This window comes from Varroa jacobsoni, unplaced genomic scaffold (genome assembly GCF_002532875.2).
Source record: "Varroa jacobsoni isolate VJ856 unplaced genomic scaffold, vjacob_1.0 contig04371, whole genome shotgun sequence".
NCBI lineage: Eukaryota > Metazoa > Arthropoda > Arachnida > Mesostigmata > Varroidae > Varroa > Varroa jacobsoni.
In genome coordinates, this window is record NW_019215233.1 from 1,290 (window position 1) to 18,899 (window position 17,610).

At 39.7% G+C, this 17,610-nt stretch overlaps 2 long non-coding RNA genes across 2 annotated transcripts; both read right to left on the reverse strand.

Moving 5' to 3' along the window:
• Positions 1-1,792: 1,792 nt before the first annotated feature.
• LOC111273039 (uncharacterized) lies at positions 1,793-7,342 on the reverse strand. Its single transcript, XR_002687840.2, has 2 exons — positions 7,002-7,342; positions 1,793-2,505 (listed from the first exon to the last, which is right to left on the reverse strand). It is a non-coding gene; the product is annotated as an uncharacterized LOC111273039 (long non-coding RNA).
• Positions 7,343-8,099: 757 nt separating this feature from the next.
• On the reverse strand, positions 8,100-17,242 carry LOC111273038 (uncharacterized). The gene is made up of 2 exons (XR_002687839.2): positions 15,714-17,242; positions 8,100-9,695 (listed from the first exon to the last, which is right to left on the reverse strand). It is a non-coding gene; the product is annotated as an uncharacterized LOC111273038 (long non-coding RNA).
• Positions 17,243-17,610: the final 368 nt, after the last annotated feature.

Genomic DNA, 17,610 nt, shown 5'->3' on the forward strand with positions numbered 1-17,610 from the left:
ATAATATATAAATAATAATCTTTACTATTTTTTTACTCGATTCAGTATGTAAATAAAAGAATTTGATTGTGCCTATTTGTGGAAATAAGTTTTTATCACTTTTACAGAGCTCTCTGATTCTTTACGCACTGAATCCAAACCACTAGAAGCCATCTGTTGTTGCCATTATATGATGTAGTTCTTTATTGGATTATGTGTTACCACTCATTTTTTCGCGCCATTTTAACTGAACATATTGAATGACCTTTGTTATACCATTAGCGCTAACGACTTCATTTTAACAAGTAAGCCTGAGCTAACTAATGAAACAGCAAGTTAGCAAGTTCACGTCTTGCAGCTATTTTCCTTTGCACTGGTCTATGAAATTCACACGGCGGGCCAGAAGTTGCCTGTAGTTTCTAAAAACTACATCGATATAACGAACTATAAAAACTACGGGCTAAAGGTCGGCGCCGTGTTTCGAAGAAATGCTAAGAGAATTTTCGATTATGAGAAAATGTTGTTTTGTCGTCATATAGAATAACTGCAAAAGTCGTATCGGACAGATAGACCGATAAGTGTGCTTAACGGTATGACTTAACGTGGAATCAAGGTATATCCAGTAGAGCAGAGCAAAGGAGCTATGATAGCCTTACTGAGCGAACCTGCTATATAAGCAGAAAGAGGGTTGATTGTTACTGATTTGGTTCCTGTAACCCGCATCGGTTGTGTAGAGGCAATGCTAGATCGATAAGCAGCGCAATGGAATGATTTATCAAAGAAGATCGTGGCACGAAAGAGTAGACGTTCTAGCCTCATACATTATTGACACATATATAGATGGAAGACTGGAAGCAGTCAATTAGGAAAGACATAGTTAAATGAAGTTTTTCTTGAAAAAGCTGTTGATTACTACAAACATTTCAATCATCTTTTCGATGTAGCCTGTTTTAAACGATGCTTTGATCTGGCATCGTTAACAAAGGGTAGCGACAACAATAAGTCTTAGAATAAGGACTGTAAATTGCCGAAGGCGATAACCCATAATGTTGGTAGGAACAGAAGAGGTTAGTAGGACGTCCAAATTGTTCACTGCCCGCTGCGTTCTTGCATCAGAACACTGGCAATGCTTCTGTCTAGCAATCTGTTTCTACAAGCCCACAAAGCAAGACTGGCGAAAATATATGTTTATATTGGGGTGCTCCATATCTTTTGAAGGCTACGCTATTTTCCAGACGAAAGAAATTTTAGTTAGTTAGCCGTTACTTTCTTTCATACTAAGATAGCCTATAATATAATCTATAAACATAGATTTGTTGGAGAAAAATCGGAATGTCACCGCTTTCAACGTGACAACTTTTTTTTTTACTTAACGAAAGCAACTTCTCAGATCTCCATTGCAACAAATTAATCGGCAAATTCTACTTCTATTAGTGATTCTTAATATATCTGTAAAGAAAAAAAACTTCTATATCCGCACAGGCTGTGTGTCATGCGTCATGGGCGCGACCTAGAGCAGCGATGTCTATTTCAACCAGAGAGACAACCTTTTATTTCTGCCTAAGCAAGTTATCTTTTAATTATATCTACAATTCTAATTGATGTATATAGTTTATTCCAATATGTAATTCAATACTATGAGTCAATACAAGTTAAAAAGAAACAATTCTTTCTTGTTTTCTTCTTTTAAAGTACAATATTCATCTATAAACTTAAATTTTGCTCCATTTTATAACCGCAGCCTTCCAGGTTAATTGCTGCTACCTCATTAAACGGAAATCATATAATGTGGATTATAGTCAACAGGCAGATACATGTTTGCAAAGGGCTCGATGATAGAGATTTATTAGCTTCTCTGATTTTAGTTGTGGCTCTCGTGCTTCCGCTCTTAGTAATTATCGGTTTATGATCTGGGCTGCGAACGTGCGCGGGTCTGCGTAAGAAGGAACCTACTATATGGTAGCTTTTGTGAATGACACACACCGGCTCTTTGCTACGGATCGGTGAAAGTGATTAACGGAGAGAGGATGAAATAGATGCCGCGGTAGGTGACGATGCTGCTTTCTGAACGCCACCAATGCAAACCCGGATCGGCAGACCCGAACATTCACTTTCTCTTGCGGCCCCGATTCGTTCCAGACGGCCCGATCAGCCGCCAAGCAACTTTCGACGACAACAACTGTTCTTCTCTATCACCCCTACCATGAAGCATCACCAATAGTAGCAATACGAAACGCAGAAGACGAAACGGCAGAAGTTATAGCGGTGAAACCGACGACGATCAGCAGCGAATCAGAAGATGTCCGCCGGGAAAAATTACGGAGTTTTCGAATGTCGAGTCGCTAACACTCGAAGGTAAATCTCATTTGCTAAAACAATAGTCTAGTGAAGGTCCTTCCCCATAACGGAGATAAGCAATTTTGAAGGTACTTGTGGCACTTGGTTCACGCGAATGCACCTTGCAACGAAGTAAATACGGTGTAGTAGACTTGTAGAAGACGGATTACGTTATGTGTAAAATAGGCTCTGAAAAGTACCGAAACTTTTAATACTGTCTGTACGTCACCAAGAGAGGTATGCGCTTATATAGGAAGAGAGAAAGAGAATATTGTGTGAGTATAAATATTAACGAAATTCATATTAATATCAAGTCACCCTATGCTCATTCGAGCATGCAAACAAAATTACATTAACTAGAAAAAAAAAATTAGAAAGGAAGACGACATAGTATTTTTCTATGCGTTAGAACGTACACTTTATATGATATATGTTTATATGATACGGTACGGTTTAAAAATACTCGTGCAACGTACTATCTGAGAATAACCTAAGGAAATCCAAATTCGCGTTAGACACGGAAGTGCCGATATTATCATTGCATATACATACAGGGCGTAGCATTTAAACTGGAGGGTTGTTTGTTGTAGTGGGCATGACTCTACACGCTATTATTTTTTGTTACTAGACAAAAGCCAGTCCTTTCCGAAACAAAGCACCAAACCCATCATAACGAAAAACAGTATCTTGTTTTTGTAATTTAAGCGACGACTAGCTATTGCGTAGCGTTTTTGCGCTGGATGAACCTCCACCAGGATAGAAATTTTATTTCCTGAAATCAACGGTCCACAATATCGCCTGTACTTATGGGGCAGACCGAAAGATACCTAATAGGGTCAACACTTGAAGGGTTCCAAAATTCATCAAAATGGTTTAAAAAGTTATTTTTTTTATATACTTATATATATGATACAAAAATTAACGGGCCTTTTGAAGAAAAAAATATCACCTCTTATTTGAGTTGCCCAGATAAGTTCTAACGGTTTCTTTTTTTAGCCCTTGCATTTGCATTCTTTGCGCCTATTGGACCTTTTTTTGGCCGTATTGAACCCTTGTGTTTTTAGAGTCTTGCCTTCTATCAATCCAAAATGTAACTACTCTGATCTCGTTCAGTGTAGTATATCCGAACGACCCTTTAACGAACTTATAGTCATCAATATTCTCTGACGCATAGCTGCGCCTTATACATATATATATATATATATGTAGGTTTTATTCTATGTACAATTTGCAATTTACTTTTGATCATCTAATAACAACCCGCTTAATCGGGATCGGGAATGAGAGCGTGACAGCAAACAGATTACTTAATAGACTTCAACTAACACAGCCTTACAGTGATCTTTCCGCAACGGCGATCTTTATAATTATAATTAGGATCAATCAGTGAGCAACAGTTCCACCCGTACACTCATGTCAGAAAACACAAAAAATTCTACGGAGGAGTAGCTCGGAGGGCGCGTACGAGAGAATCTGTATCAGATATTATTGTAGCTAAAAATTAATAGCCAACTGATCTAAACATGTTTCGTTCCGGTAACGACGCGCGAAAATCCTGTACATCAGGTTGTTACCTGCTTTCAACAACAACTACCAAATTCAGTTGATTCTTAGTTCTCATCGTTTAATTACATTTATGATAACTAAGCACAGTTGGAAATGTTGTTCTAAAATGATAGCTTCCAATAGTAAACATTGTTTCATAAGGCTACAGATATTTGAGACGACACTATGCGTGGATCAGTATTTAGTTCACAGAGAAAGTAGCAGAGCTATAAAACTACTATCAGACGGCTTAAGTCGTAAATGGCGACGTAGACAGTTAAGTGCTCACTTTGAAAGTTCAATATAGACTTAATTCTGTTAATGTCGCTATATTCGATTCCACAAGATATTCACAATGATATAGCGGAAGAAACTCATAGATTTCTAGGATTTTTTTTTACCTTAAGTATGGCCGTGCTGGCAGCTGCTAATTTGTTGAGCTAGCTAAGTAAGCTTCCCTGACAGGGGCTCATTTAAAGGAAGATTCATAAATTTAGCTATGGGGAACTTCGGTAATTTTTGAGGCAGGTACGACAAGAGAACCGCCAAGAATCACCCCAACCCTCGCGGAATAGCAATAACGGAAAACAGATGCTGTCTGCGTGCTAATAGCCAAGCAGTTTGCTTTAAGGCACTTCTCAATCTGTCTCATAGCTTGCTTTGGCAGTAGTATTGGTCAGGTCGTCGGATCCGTAATAAAACTAGTCGTATCATCGGCGTAAAGCATTACGTCCAGGTTCACACTGGCATAAACGGCATTATTAACGAAAAAAATATTGGACCACAAAGACTGGTCCGGAAAACACCAACGCGTATGGGTTCTTCATCGAACATATGACCATAGACGTCGATTGTCTGAGTTTTTTCGGTCATGAAACTTAGTATTAGTTAGTGATGAATAATTTTCGAAGGTACGAACCGCAAGCTTCTTTCGAGGGATGAGGGGTTCTAAAGGAGACGAATATTTGCCGTAAATCTAACAGAAATTTTTGTTTATTGTTTGGTTAAGTTTACCGGAAAGCTATATTAGAGATAATGACTTGTCACGTTGTCTACACGCTACGGATTGAAAAACAATACTGGTTATTGAGTAGGATGTTTATGCGACAGGAAAATTACCGAATTTGATTTTAAAAAAATAGCTTTCTCAAATAGTTTACATTGGAAGCACGGATAAGTAGGCAATATGAGTACTGGGATCTATCATTGCCCATTAATTTAATATGACTACTGCTTTACTGTTCTTCACAAATTAATTAGGACAGAGCTGCATGAAATCACTACAGAGAGAGTAGCAGTAAGATGGTTTCACAGGATTAATTAGACTCACTTCAGCTTATCTGGCTCACGCAATTTGGATCTCCGGTTAGCGCTAGTGAAAATCTGCTTTGCGTACTTTAGTACCTATTTCATTCATTCTGGCCGAATGACCGTTAGCCAGAGTGAGTGAAATACGTTAATTATAGCGTTAATTGGAACCGTGTTTTTCTGTGAAGCTAGCTTGATGCGTCATGAACTTCAGCTATCCTTGTGTCCAGACCGTTATTAACTGAAACAGGCTTTGATCGATTTTAGATAAGATCAATCGTTGCCTGCAATTTTTGCAATTCCTAAGAGCTCTACCTCCATCTAATATGTTGTCAATAACAACTCACGTAGAAACCCTGTTCAAGAGTGTTTCTTGCGTGACAGACAGTTTTTAAATATCTATTGTCCGTGCCATCATTGTGCAGCCGAACGTAGTACGTCCAACGTAAGGGATCTTTTTCAAGAGGCGTAATCACGACCTATGATATTCTATGGTTACTCACGCTTAATTAGAAACGTTGGAACGATAGCAGAGCTTTTACGTTTTTTATTTGCTCAGATGCAGCCCTAACATCAAACATGATTAGTAAAACTAAATCAATTCGAAGCTTCTTGCAGCGAAGGGCATCTTGCCGATATTGATTATTTATCAAAAATAGTCATGACTTTGTTTTCGGCAGGATTTTTTTTGCAGTGATTGATGAACGGATTTCGAAGATCTTGGAGTTGTCCAAGGGGATTCCTACGGATGATATTAACGACACGTTTTTTTTTACGTTACGTCTACCTGCAGGCTTTGCATAAAATGCTCATTCAGAGACTACCTTCTTCTTTTCATTGCAGTCCTATTGTTTAGGGCAGGCTATCGTTTCTGAGGTTTTAGCGCAGCAACTTTCGCATAGTGCAGTAGAACAAGCCGATTCTACGCGCTCAGAATTATCTAAAAAAAGATTAGTTTTAGAAACAGGGCAAGCCAAATGAATATCTTCTAACTATAGTCTAAATCTATAAGTTTGTTGCTATCAATAGCAGCATGCCTACACTGCGATACTCCTATTTACAGCATGCTAACAATTTCGAATTACATACATATTATTCTGTAGTATTTGCTTTATGTATTACGTTAGTCAACGGCACAAGGTTCCGGATTCTATTAGTAAACAATAGTTATCTTTTGCATTGTGCCCTTGATGGGTTCTGGGTGATGTTGTCGTCGTGATGTAGTAAAGTGTACCTATGAAAATTAGGAACGCAGGGAGTCGACCAGATTTGAAAGCATTCAGATGATGGCCACAAAATGAGGCCGTCTTAACCAGGAACGCTGAACAATGGAGATGGCTGATATAAAACGCCGACCATTTAATAAGGTAATGCTATATTCTATTACCTTTGAAGAAAAACGAGCAACGATAAACTAATCGTAGTTTGATATTGTACAATGAGATTTGCAAATAGATAACTGGGTTGCCTAATTCCAAGGGTAACTCCCACTTTGGTGGCACAAAATGTCTATTTAAACTGCATAAAAGCAGCTTCTAATGAAAGAGTAACTATACTTTTGTTGTAGATAGTATAAGCTTGACTGAATATATCATCGTAAATGTGTTGATTATTTACGAAGCAATCGCTCATCGTTGTTTGAAGCATCTTCACGTAGATTTGACCAAGATGTCCACTTGTACAATTTTGACGTTCGCGACAGCTGATTCCTCCAAGTATGTCATTTCAAATTTCAAGAACACTCCAACGGAAGACCAAAAAATAAAAGTAAGAGCAGTAGAAAAATAAATACAACAGAAAAGGTCACTAGCCTTCAGTGAAACATCACATACCTTCGGTGGTAATAAAGAAACAAATTGCCGCTCAGCTTCCGTTGCTCAAGAGGTCGTCATATCTCAAACAATCGATGATCGCCAGCCGAAATATAGCAAGACATTCAGGCATACATAAGTTACAGCTTGAGTCTTTTTAAAATGTGTTAAGTTACCGCTGAATAGATATGCAGCTTCTAAGCCAACTGCGCAGTGGCATCTAAGCTACGTAAGGGGCCAATTTCTGTGTTGAGGTTTGTCTTATAACAGTGTGTGTGTGTGAAAAAACGACGGACGGGCACCATTTTATATTTTTAGATGGAAGTTTGTCACGAAACTGTGCTGCGATAATGTTGCTTGTATTGGTCTCGTATAACGTTACTCTCTCGAAACTGCCCCTTTCAAAAATATGCGGTTAGGGCCTATGTCGTTTACACCCGTTACGTTGGTCCTGATCCTTTTTTCTTTGTCAATTCTCCTCGGACAACCCTTTGTAGTAGGTTTCGTCCACAGTAACCTTATTCAGGTTCAAGCGAATGAGCCCGATTTTACTGAAGTGCATGGCGCTCAAGCCAATTTCATCTGCATATGTTGAAAGTTGTTCAGTGTTATTTTTCAAATTCATCTATGGTATCCATTTACTTAGGATTTTATACAGGCTGCTGAAGACTCGTAGTATTTTTGATCTGCCCTTAGAATCACGTATTCGCTCGTTAAGATCATCCCTCATTGGTAAACTCAAGTTGCAGGACTAAGAAGCAATTAGAAAGGTGTGCTTATCTTATCGTTTAAGTGAAACCTAGACCCTCAACCTGATCTGGTATCCGAACTGCAGTTTCGTGGGTTTCGGGACGAGCAGTCTGTGCTTACTTTTCTTTGCGATTTACCCGTCAAAGGCAGGTTTATTATTTGTTTTACATTGACTTGATGTTTCCGAGCTTAAGCTTATAAAATTCAGCAACGATAATATTTTTATAGCTCTTTCCAAAATTTCGCTTAAACGCGCATAAAATCATGCGAAATGTTTTTTACTAAATAATTTCGCTTCTATTTCACTTCAAAGTATGTTTTTATATTGGTCATCGGTAACTGACAATGAAAGACGGAAAATTCGATTCGTTCCTTGTGCAATACCTGATTTAGCTTTGAGTAATTTATTGTGGACAAATGAAAAGAAGAATAAATACATCATCAATTGGGCCCTGTTTCCAAATCCGAGTAAACGCCGCTACGTTGCAAGCCGTCCATATTTCAACCTATCCTTTAATACACTCCCGCTCGCTATGTGAGAAACGAGGATCTTTCTTTCTTTCTTTCAGAATACATGGATGTCTTCCTCCAACCGAAAAGAGAACATGTCAATATTGACACTCATAACAATTGCTGTGTATCTCGTTCGGGAAATTCGTAAAAAAACAGGGTTGACCAAATATCATCTGCATCTAATGACAACAGATGCTAAGTATTCAAGATTCTGGATAGAAGAACGAGTGTTTTATCGCCTATGATTACCAAAAGACAATTCATCCTAAGAATGACGCAGTATTGATTGGGCATAACATGTCTTCGACGTAACAGAGAGCTTGACGCGATAATGGTCACCTCCTCGTTGTTGAATAAGCTATGAATATGCGTGTGATGATATGTCACTATTGGAGAACAATTTGTTCGGCTTGATATATTTTTTTAATAGTTTTAAGACAAATGGCTAAGTATCATTCATTTATGAGAGATTTCCCTAATAAAATCCTTCGTGGGCCCATGTTGACGCACCGAAGGACCTGGTAGTCTTGCACTGTCGAGCTCTAGTGGAAGACGCGTTTTAGCGTCTCGTTGCGTATTGCCATCTCATTATTGCAATGTCGAAATACGACAGGGTTTACGTTTTCGACCGTCGCCGTTCTTGCTTGTACTCGATAGCAAAGCGAAGTTTACGTCGGGAAATCTTATACTGGGTATGTTCTAAACAGCGAAAAGGTTAACTGATTAAAAAAGGGTCAACGAGTTTATAGGTACTACGTATGCACACGAAGCAACAATAGGTGGACTCGAAAGCGTACTGTGATTACATTGTTTGGACATTGGATTATATACACTGATTGACCATGCGACGTACAAGCTATCCGAAGGTGCACTGGAGTAGGGTTGCTTTTTTCAAGTGGAGCTAAAAATTTATTTTTTCAAAAATTTATTTCAATTAATTTTATTTGATACGTGGTGATTATGGTGATATAGTGATAACGTCATATACATCATGTGAGAGTCACGTTTCTGTATGAGTAAATAGCCAGCCTTGTCGGTAATAATGTCGGGTGAAACATATTCAAGTCCAACTCAATTTTCAAACCCAATATTTAATATTGAAGACCTACTTACGCTGTACAAACGTCATTTAAGTTCGTTCATTCATACTCATATTCATCAATTCGTCCAAAACGATGTACAATGAGATGAGTAGCAGTTACTCTAATTGGAATCCCACAGAGTGCAATTAACAAGTGTCAACTCTTTCTTGCCAATGATACGCTTTCTCTCCTTAGATTAAGCTCAAGGTTTGCCTTTTGAATTCCTGTAGGGCAGCTTTTGCTAGGCAGTCAAGGTTAGTTTTCTACTCATTTCCAATTCGGATTCCACTACGACTCGTATTTCAGTCTAGCCGCGTATTGGACCTGTTTTACGCTGTCCTGTTTTGATAGGCTCGCAATTTCCTGCAAGCTAAAAAACCAAATAGCGACGAAATGAGTGAAGCAACCTAAATTACAATCTGTTATTTTTTCGATTACTGTAATCTCTAAAATGATTTAGTTTCGTCCTTTTTTTTTTTACGTTTATTCTTTAATAACGTTGCGTCAATAAAATGTCGAAATATCCAAGCAGCTCCACTCCTCTCTTACAGAACTCGTACATCACGTTTTATGAACTTCAACACTTATTCAAGATACATTAAGAATAATTCTATGTAATGTAATCATTTCATAGAATTTGCCCACAAAAAATCTTTCTACGTTTTACGTCGCTTTAGCATCGTCTCAAGCTATCTAAGTTATTTGCTATCTCCTTTTCTAAAATTTATCCCTGTTAGTATTTCTAACTTCATTGTCTTTGTCTGAAACGCCTCAAAGCGGCAAACTGAATTCGAGTATTTAACATGGCGTTAAACGATATAGATAGTATTCTACACATGCAGCAACAACTGTTCTATTGGAGATGTGTGTGCTCAAGTATTCTTTTGCGTTTCAAGGTGAACTGGGTCATCCGTCAGCGATTTACCCACCGTTTACCAATATTTTTTTTTTTACATGAACGATTCTACTGAAGAAGAGCCCATGACTCCATCCATGTTTTTCGTTTTACCAATATTTAGTTCCGGCTGTCCTATGACCTTTGTCGTACGAAATTCTACCTGTGCCGTAGTGGAGACGTTTTGTTTTATTGATGTATTTCCAAACATAACCTTTATCACTAAAATTCAATTTTCGGCTATTCGCAAAATTCTGCTCCTCAATTTCCACGTTAATACAAACATGGCTGTTAAATGGATGGATGTTAAATACCATCTCTTCGCTGTCGTCAACCAGACATAAGGCTTGCTCACAACTACAACATCATAAGTACCCACCTGATGCATAGTAATAACCAAGTTCTTCTAGCTGTCTTCAGACTCTCGTCAATCTTCCCGGCAAATGTCCTACCGTGTGCTCGTCTTAATTATCTTTTCAGCTACCGTCCCGCTATCGTTGCATTTTACGGTCCTTTTATTTATCGGATTGATACTATGATCTCTGTCACCTTGAGTTGATAGTTTTCCTTCTCACAATTCAGACTGTGTGATATTCATACATACATACATACATCTTAAAAATCATCATTATAATTAGAGATACTATCGATTGAAAACCTATAAATGTTATAGATAACTTTGCTGATAGTTATAGGAGAGCTCCACACCTATGTTTAAATAGCTGGGCATATTACTTACTACGATACTAAATCATCGGTTGTTGTCACTGCTAATGACGTAATAAGCATTTAACAGTATTGTATTATGTGATGACTTCATCGATGAATATTCTAATGTCAGTCGTGCAACTTTTCTCGAATAATATCACCGCTGCACGTTTCGTTTATCGACGTCAGGCATCCTTCACATTTAATTGTACATGCATATAATACGCTGAAAATCCCTGCAGATTGTGGCAGAATTTATGGCATAATTGAAAAGCTGCCGATGGCGAAGTCTCTCTTAAGTACGTCGGGTACTAACGTCTTTACATATGTCGCGGAATGGTAAATACTCCGCAATAAATCTAGTCGAGGCGGACCTGATTCTGATGATAGCGGCAACGCCAACGTCGTTAAACAATATCATCAGTGACGGCGGCCTAGAGTGAACGCTGTATATACATAGTAAAAATAGTAGGTGGGATGAAAAGGTAAACGCGTATTGCTAATAGTGGCTGCTGTACGCTTACGCAGCGCCGAGACGAACAGCCGGCACCCTCCCACGGCGGAAGTGTTCGTTCGAACGAAGGGACAGTGGCAGTTACAGGGTTGTATTATATGTACGCTTATTCAGGGTCAGTCGGTTGATTGGGGGTAACTCTGTGAGTCCCAGACGACGACCGAACAAAGCTTTCATACTCGGTAAAAGGATTGCGTATATCTGTATATATGCCTTCATTTGTGTGAATGCTTTGTGTATGAAGTAAGCGGACGTTTGGGGAGAATATCGAAAAACGCCAGCAGCTAGGGCATTTAGCAGAGTATTGCCGCCGTTGCTGATGGCCTGCTGCTAATGCTGCTGCATCTGCGGCACTGTCAGGTGGTTGTCGTATGAAGGTAAAGGCAGAAATGACGATGACGACGGCAGTGGCAGGCGAGCACCGTGCTTACTGCCTGCGAGCTACTACTGGCCACACCACGACGACGACCATGATGACCACCACCTATTCTGGCATACCTCGCATGACCCATTACTTTATTATCACTACGCTTATGTTTCTCTAGTTGTGCAATTGCAACGCGTTTGCCTACTAAGGTTAAAAGCACCTGAGAAAGTCCAGGTTCAATACCTGGCGTAGACACTCTTCGTTCCCTGCTGCGAATCAGCCGTCTGAAGCAACGCTTAATCAAGGCAATACCGGACGTAAAACTCGATTTACAGTATATTCATTCTGAAACAATTAAGATAACCTAAGCTGATATTTATTCCAAATAGAATTTTCTGGAAATCATTATTCTCGAAACAGATGCCTCATTTATACTACATCAATCATCTACTCATTATGACCAATGCGTTCACGCGAAGACGTGTTATGAATACTGCGTGACAGAAGTTATTACCCGCATGACCTAAGCGCACCGCCTGGGACTGGCAGTCAGTTGCCTATCCGCTACGTGTATGTCTAACTCGATCTCAATTTACTTAATCCACAATGAATTAGAAGTATTTGTACACGCATAAGGTCATTATACAATCGTAGTCTTGATGAGAAAATATTGTCCTGACACAGATGCCGATATCGGCGAAACAGTGATCGGATTTCGGGGCCCTCGATTAGATTCACGGATAGCGTTATTCAACTAACGGTGGCTACATGATGTCCATGAACGAAAGACGAGTGGAACGGGTCAATTGTGTGGGTTGTGCAAGACCATCCGGCACTGCCACCATGACGGCGCACCAAATGATTTATTATATATATCATTTGGTACGTATATATATGCCGCGGAAAATTGAAAACATTAACTGGCCTGAACAGACGAACTAGGAATCGATTATATTTACCACATCGGTAAGTGCTAAGCAATGTCTAATTTTAACTGACGTGATGGACGTTAAATAGCACATCACCGTAATAGAACTATTAACTAAAAGCAGGATACGGTGTTGTCTCCTAAATGGGTATACGTGTTAAACTATTTTATCCGTATTGCTCCCCTTTCTTTAGCACTGTATGTGAGAGATGTGGTTTTTGGGAGCGTTTTTCTGATTTTCGATAAGTGCGACTGTAAAAATTCAGGAAGTCAATATTAGGAGTCGACGCAAAAAAGTCGATTATTTACTGGGTGCACTAAGTTAAATAATGATGCTATAAGGCATCCGCTCGTAGCATTTCACATAAGCCAGCGTCTTCTAGTTCCCTATTTGGCCGGAAATAATAAAGGACTTGATCTTACACCTCACGCAACCGAAATTCAATAGCAGACGAAATTGGTCAACGAAACGTAAACGTGAACGTGAACGACTGCTTTTATTAGCTCTTGCCAACGTTTCTAAAATTATCGCACTATGTTATCAAATAGAACCGCTTCACGAGATGAAACGTTATATATAATGTAAGTTAACTAAAAAATATTAGACTGAACCAGTTTCAGGAAAATAGTCGGTGTTCTTCTGGACGTGACGAACGATGCTACTGTTACATGGGTGTCTGTAGATACTGTATGTCCGCTATAAAATGGATAATAGTTAAGTAACAGGAACAACGGCAAAGCCATCGCTATCAAGTGCAGAGCTGACGACGACGGCAACAGCAGTAGCTGTCACAGCAATCTCAAGTGCGACAGCAGAAGTCGTTTAGGATCTATGGAACGGATGTGCACAGTGCAGTGAGGACCCGTGATGTGCGAAGCCAGGGCTGATGCACCGATGGCGATGTGCCCGGGTAGAATGAACGGGGAGAATGAAAGTGGAGGAAAAATCCTTGATTCATATACCACGTCAATTTGCTATTTGCATACGTACAAAAAATGGCGACTCTCAAACCCGTATAGAGTTAGAAGAAACGACAATGCCACTGTTTTTCCTGCACTTTTTATTGCTATCTGTAACTATCATAAATAAAACTGTGTGAGAGGTTGAGCGATCCAACGCGCAAGCTCGGGTGGGAAATACAACACTATGCTACGGCAAAAAAGGTTCACCTTTGTAGCCCAGAAAGAAGCTGGGGGATGCACCGCTTAGATGGACAAAACGACAGACCGACAGGCAGACCTATATGTAGGTAGACGGTGGACGGATTACGCTCCGCAACAGCGTACAACTAGGACCATTTGCGGATCTTCTATTATTGTAGTTGAAGCTCCTGTTACCACTGCTATAACTAAAGACGTACGCCGTCGGCGCTCAACTGGGCATATTCAAACTGTGTTACTGATAAAAGTATTTGGCGCGCGCGACCCCTGCTTATACCAAAGGTATTGGTCAGCTAAACGGTAGAGGCTCACTGCGGTGGATAATTGACGGCTGGTGGGGCAACGCTGGCGTCAATGCCGCTACAGTGACTGTTATTCATCTTAGCTGGGGCTTCAGTGACAGCGACGTGTTATGGTGACAGAAAATGCGCCGATGTCGCGTCGGCTCGTCGAAACGAGAAGGACGCGAACGCCGGCGACAATTACAATGTTTCTGACCTGTTGCCAGTGAAGAATATATTCTAAAATATTATCTAGCATCACTATAATGCATGCACATGCGTGCGAAAAAGCAGCACAGCTATCTTGTTCAGGTATCATGTCTGAAAACCTCGAATAGTAATAAACTCAGCCTAATAAGGAAAATGCTTATTTCCTTTTTTATCACACCGTCGGATAGTATGAAGCAAAGCAGCATCATTATCATCACCGTCGCCATGGTTAACATCACCACCATCGTCATCATATTTGTGTGGCCTGCACGCTGAAGAAACAATAGAAAAAAGTGAAATCCACAAAGGGCCAATTTGTTTGACCATAAACAACACCCGATCTAAACCTAAGGGGCGTTGATCTGTAATGCTCTAAAAAATTGGAAATTTTTTCTACAAAGAAATTTCGTAACAAAAGCTACATACTTTGAAGCCATGTTGCCTGTTAGTGAGAAGTACCATAGCTGTAAAGTCATAAATAATTACAATTTATCTTAGCCGAGTCGTAAAGTTAGACGTAGTACTCGAAGATGGCGCTGGCTAACAGAATTGAAAACTATGTGCATCCCAAAACATATAATTTTAGCTGCTTATACCCCAAAAAAAAATTAAGATGTTTGACTGATTTTGGCATATGCCAAAAAATGCATTTTGTATAGCTTTAATTTTGGTAATAAAAATATAGATAATAATACCAAATATAACTATATACGATATACGGCAATTGTAGATTAAGAGTAACGGAAGATGTAAATCAAGAGACGGTAAAAGTAGATGTTCAGAGGCTAAGAAGTATCGGGATAATACGGATGCTGCTTCAACGGTACTCGTATTTTTCCACCACTGTTAGTTTAAAATTTCGTAATTGTACACTTTATTCTTTTTACAGAAAACCTACTTTTGCTACTATATTCTGTATTATTTTATACCATAATGAATAAAAAGTACTTAGAGTAAACAGAAATTTACTAGTAATATAGGGTAACTGAAATAGAGCCTCAAACTAAATTAGATATCTGCCTTAACGTCTATTCACCTCCAGTGGAACATTTTTAGGCTATATAGACGTATGTACAGAGTCAAATGAACTTCAGGGTACGGCTTTCATTCTACGAGCTTCCGTTCTACGTTTTGAATACACGTTACCATCGTTATGTTCGAGATACTTCCTGCTTAATATTTGACAAATTACAGAAGCGCATTTTCGTGGGCCTCTAAAACATACAACTACTGGCAATAGGTCTGGCTACGTTAAGTAGCTTACTGTGTAAATGCATTATTGTTATATGCTATATTCATAGTTAGAAATTCATACGATACTTACAATCATTTCATGAGTTTTCCGTGGATAATGTACATTGTCTTCACACATCCGCTCATGAACGAGGTGAAGTTTTGCAAATTGTTGCTATTGGATTGGATAGACCGGGCGTGCCGTTGGGCCCACGTAGTCGCGACGTAGGTGACGACGAAGTACCAAGTGGTATCTTTCTAAGTAATGTGTGTGCTCTATTGATTGATTTGTTTGTTTCGTTAGCTGATCGGTTCGTTGGCTACTACGCCAGCGACTTGCGGCATTACGCAATTTACAGGGCGGGGAAAGCGTAAGGGTGAGACTCTACAATATAGCGAACGTTAGCACTGTAACTGATTATCGTCGTCATTGTTTCGTACATGACGACGATTCCGCCACATTGACGGGAACAGCATAAGATCAGCTGATTGAGTGAAAAAGTCTAGGGCTAGCAGCAGCTATGTTTACCGCTGTGACAATGAAGCGGAGGCGATGACGACAATAACGGGTGATACAGTAATAATATTCAGAAGAAACGTACATAAAACAAGAATAGCTTGCACAGAAGGACAAGAAATAACAACAACGATAATACCAAGGTAGCAGACGACGACGAAGAATGTGTTGCGGCGGCTGGTATCAGCCGCATGGAAGACAACAACAACTCACGATCAACTTGAGAGGAACTTCGTTGCTCCTGCTGCCGCTAGTGACGCTGCGAGCACTGCCGCGGCAATAGACGTTGTTGTTGTTGTTGTTATTTTGATAGTGTTTGGACGAGGCCACAATAATGATGACGTTGTGACTATGCTGGTAATGTCGCTGCAGTTACCAGAAAAAAAAAAGCGGTATTGCATCAATAATTAAATGAATATGACAGTCACCTCAATTAGCAGGAGTCATTCAGGTGAAGATAGATGAGGACTATGAAACTGTAGAGTTATTAGATGAACACAGATATCATGACGATGCCTACCGCCTCGGTAAGGGGCATCGGCTTATATTTTTAGACAAAAACAAGACCCAGACTAAAGGCGAATAAGATTTCGTTTTCGAACCCATGTATACTACTCATGTTAGAGATTATATATGATCATCGATATGGTTAATCAGCCAAGTTTTTCATTGGCGCCCTCTGTAAAATTTTAATTGAAACAGTTTGAAATATTGTTTCACTACGAGCAAAACCTCGTTCCCTGGGCTACTGCAGTGAACAAATGAACTTCTGAGAAATGTTACCTGCTGTTACTGGCTTTCTTTAAAAGCTACAAGTATCTATATTCGGGTATAATATTATTTACCGGAACAATGTGAACCATGTGCATTGCCTAGACAAAAGTACAAATTTCACCTAAGAAAATTATGTTCTTGACCTAAAAAGCACGGAAGTGAGTTCGCTGCAATATACGATCTTGGCCGAGATATTGGTTCGACTTCGTGGCATTTGGCTGACCAGTTTAGAGCTGAAGATAAAAGTAACTCACAATAGCGATAATGAATAAGAAGAGTAACAACAACGACAACAGCAGCAGCAACAATAATAACAACAACAAACATTCGTTTCAGCATCTCTGTCAGGCTCTGCTTCTGGGACGTTACGTGATTGAGCCGTCGGCCGATGTCTTAGCGACTACGCGATAGTTCGAGTCGGCCTTCAGACTTCGGTGCATCACAGCAACGAGGCGAAAAAAATATAACCGATCCCGAGCGCCAAAAACAGCGGCCGTATCAACTTTAGCCGTTGTCGGTTATGGATTTTATAGTTTCGCTGTCGACGAGTCAACCAGCCCCCAGAGTGAAAACTGTAGTGATGGCTGCGATAGCAGCTATGGCGGCTGCATTGCTGTATCGGGCGTTGGGCCCCCGCAAGAGCCTACCAAGCACAAGGCGATGCTTGACTGTAAACTGCGCACATCACAGCTTCGCG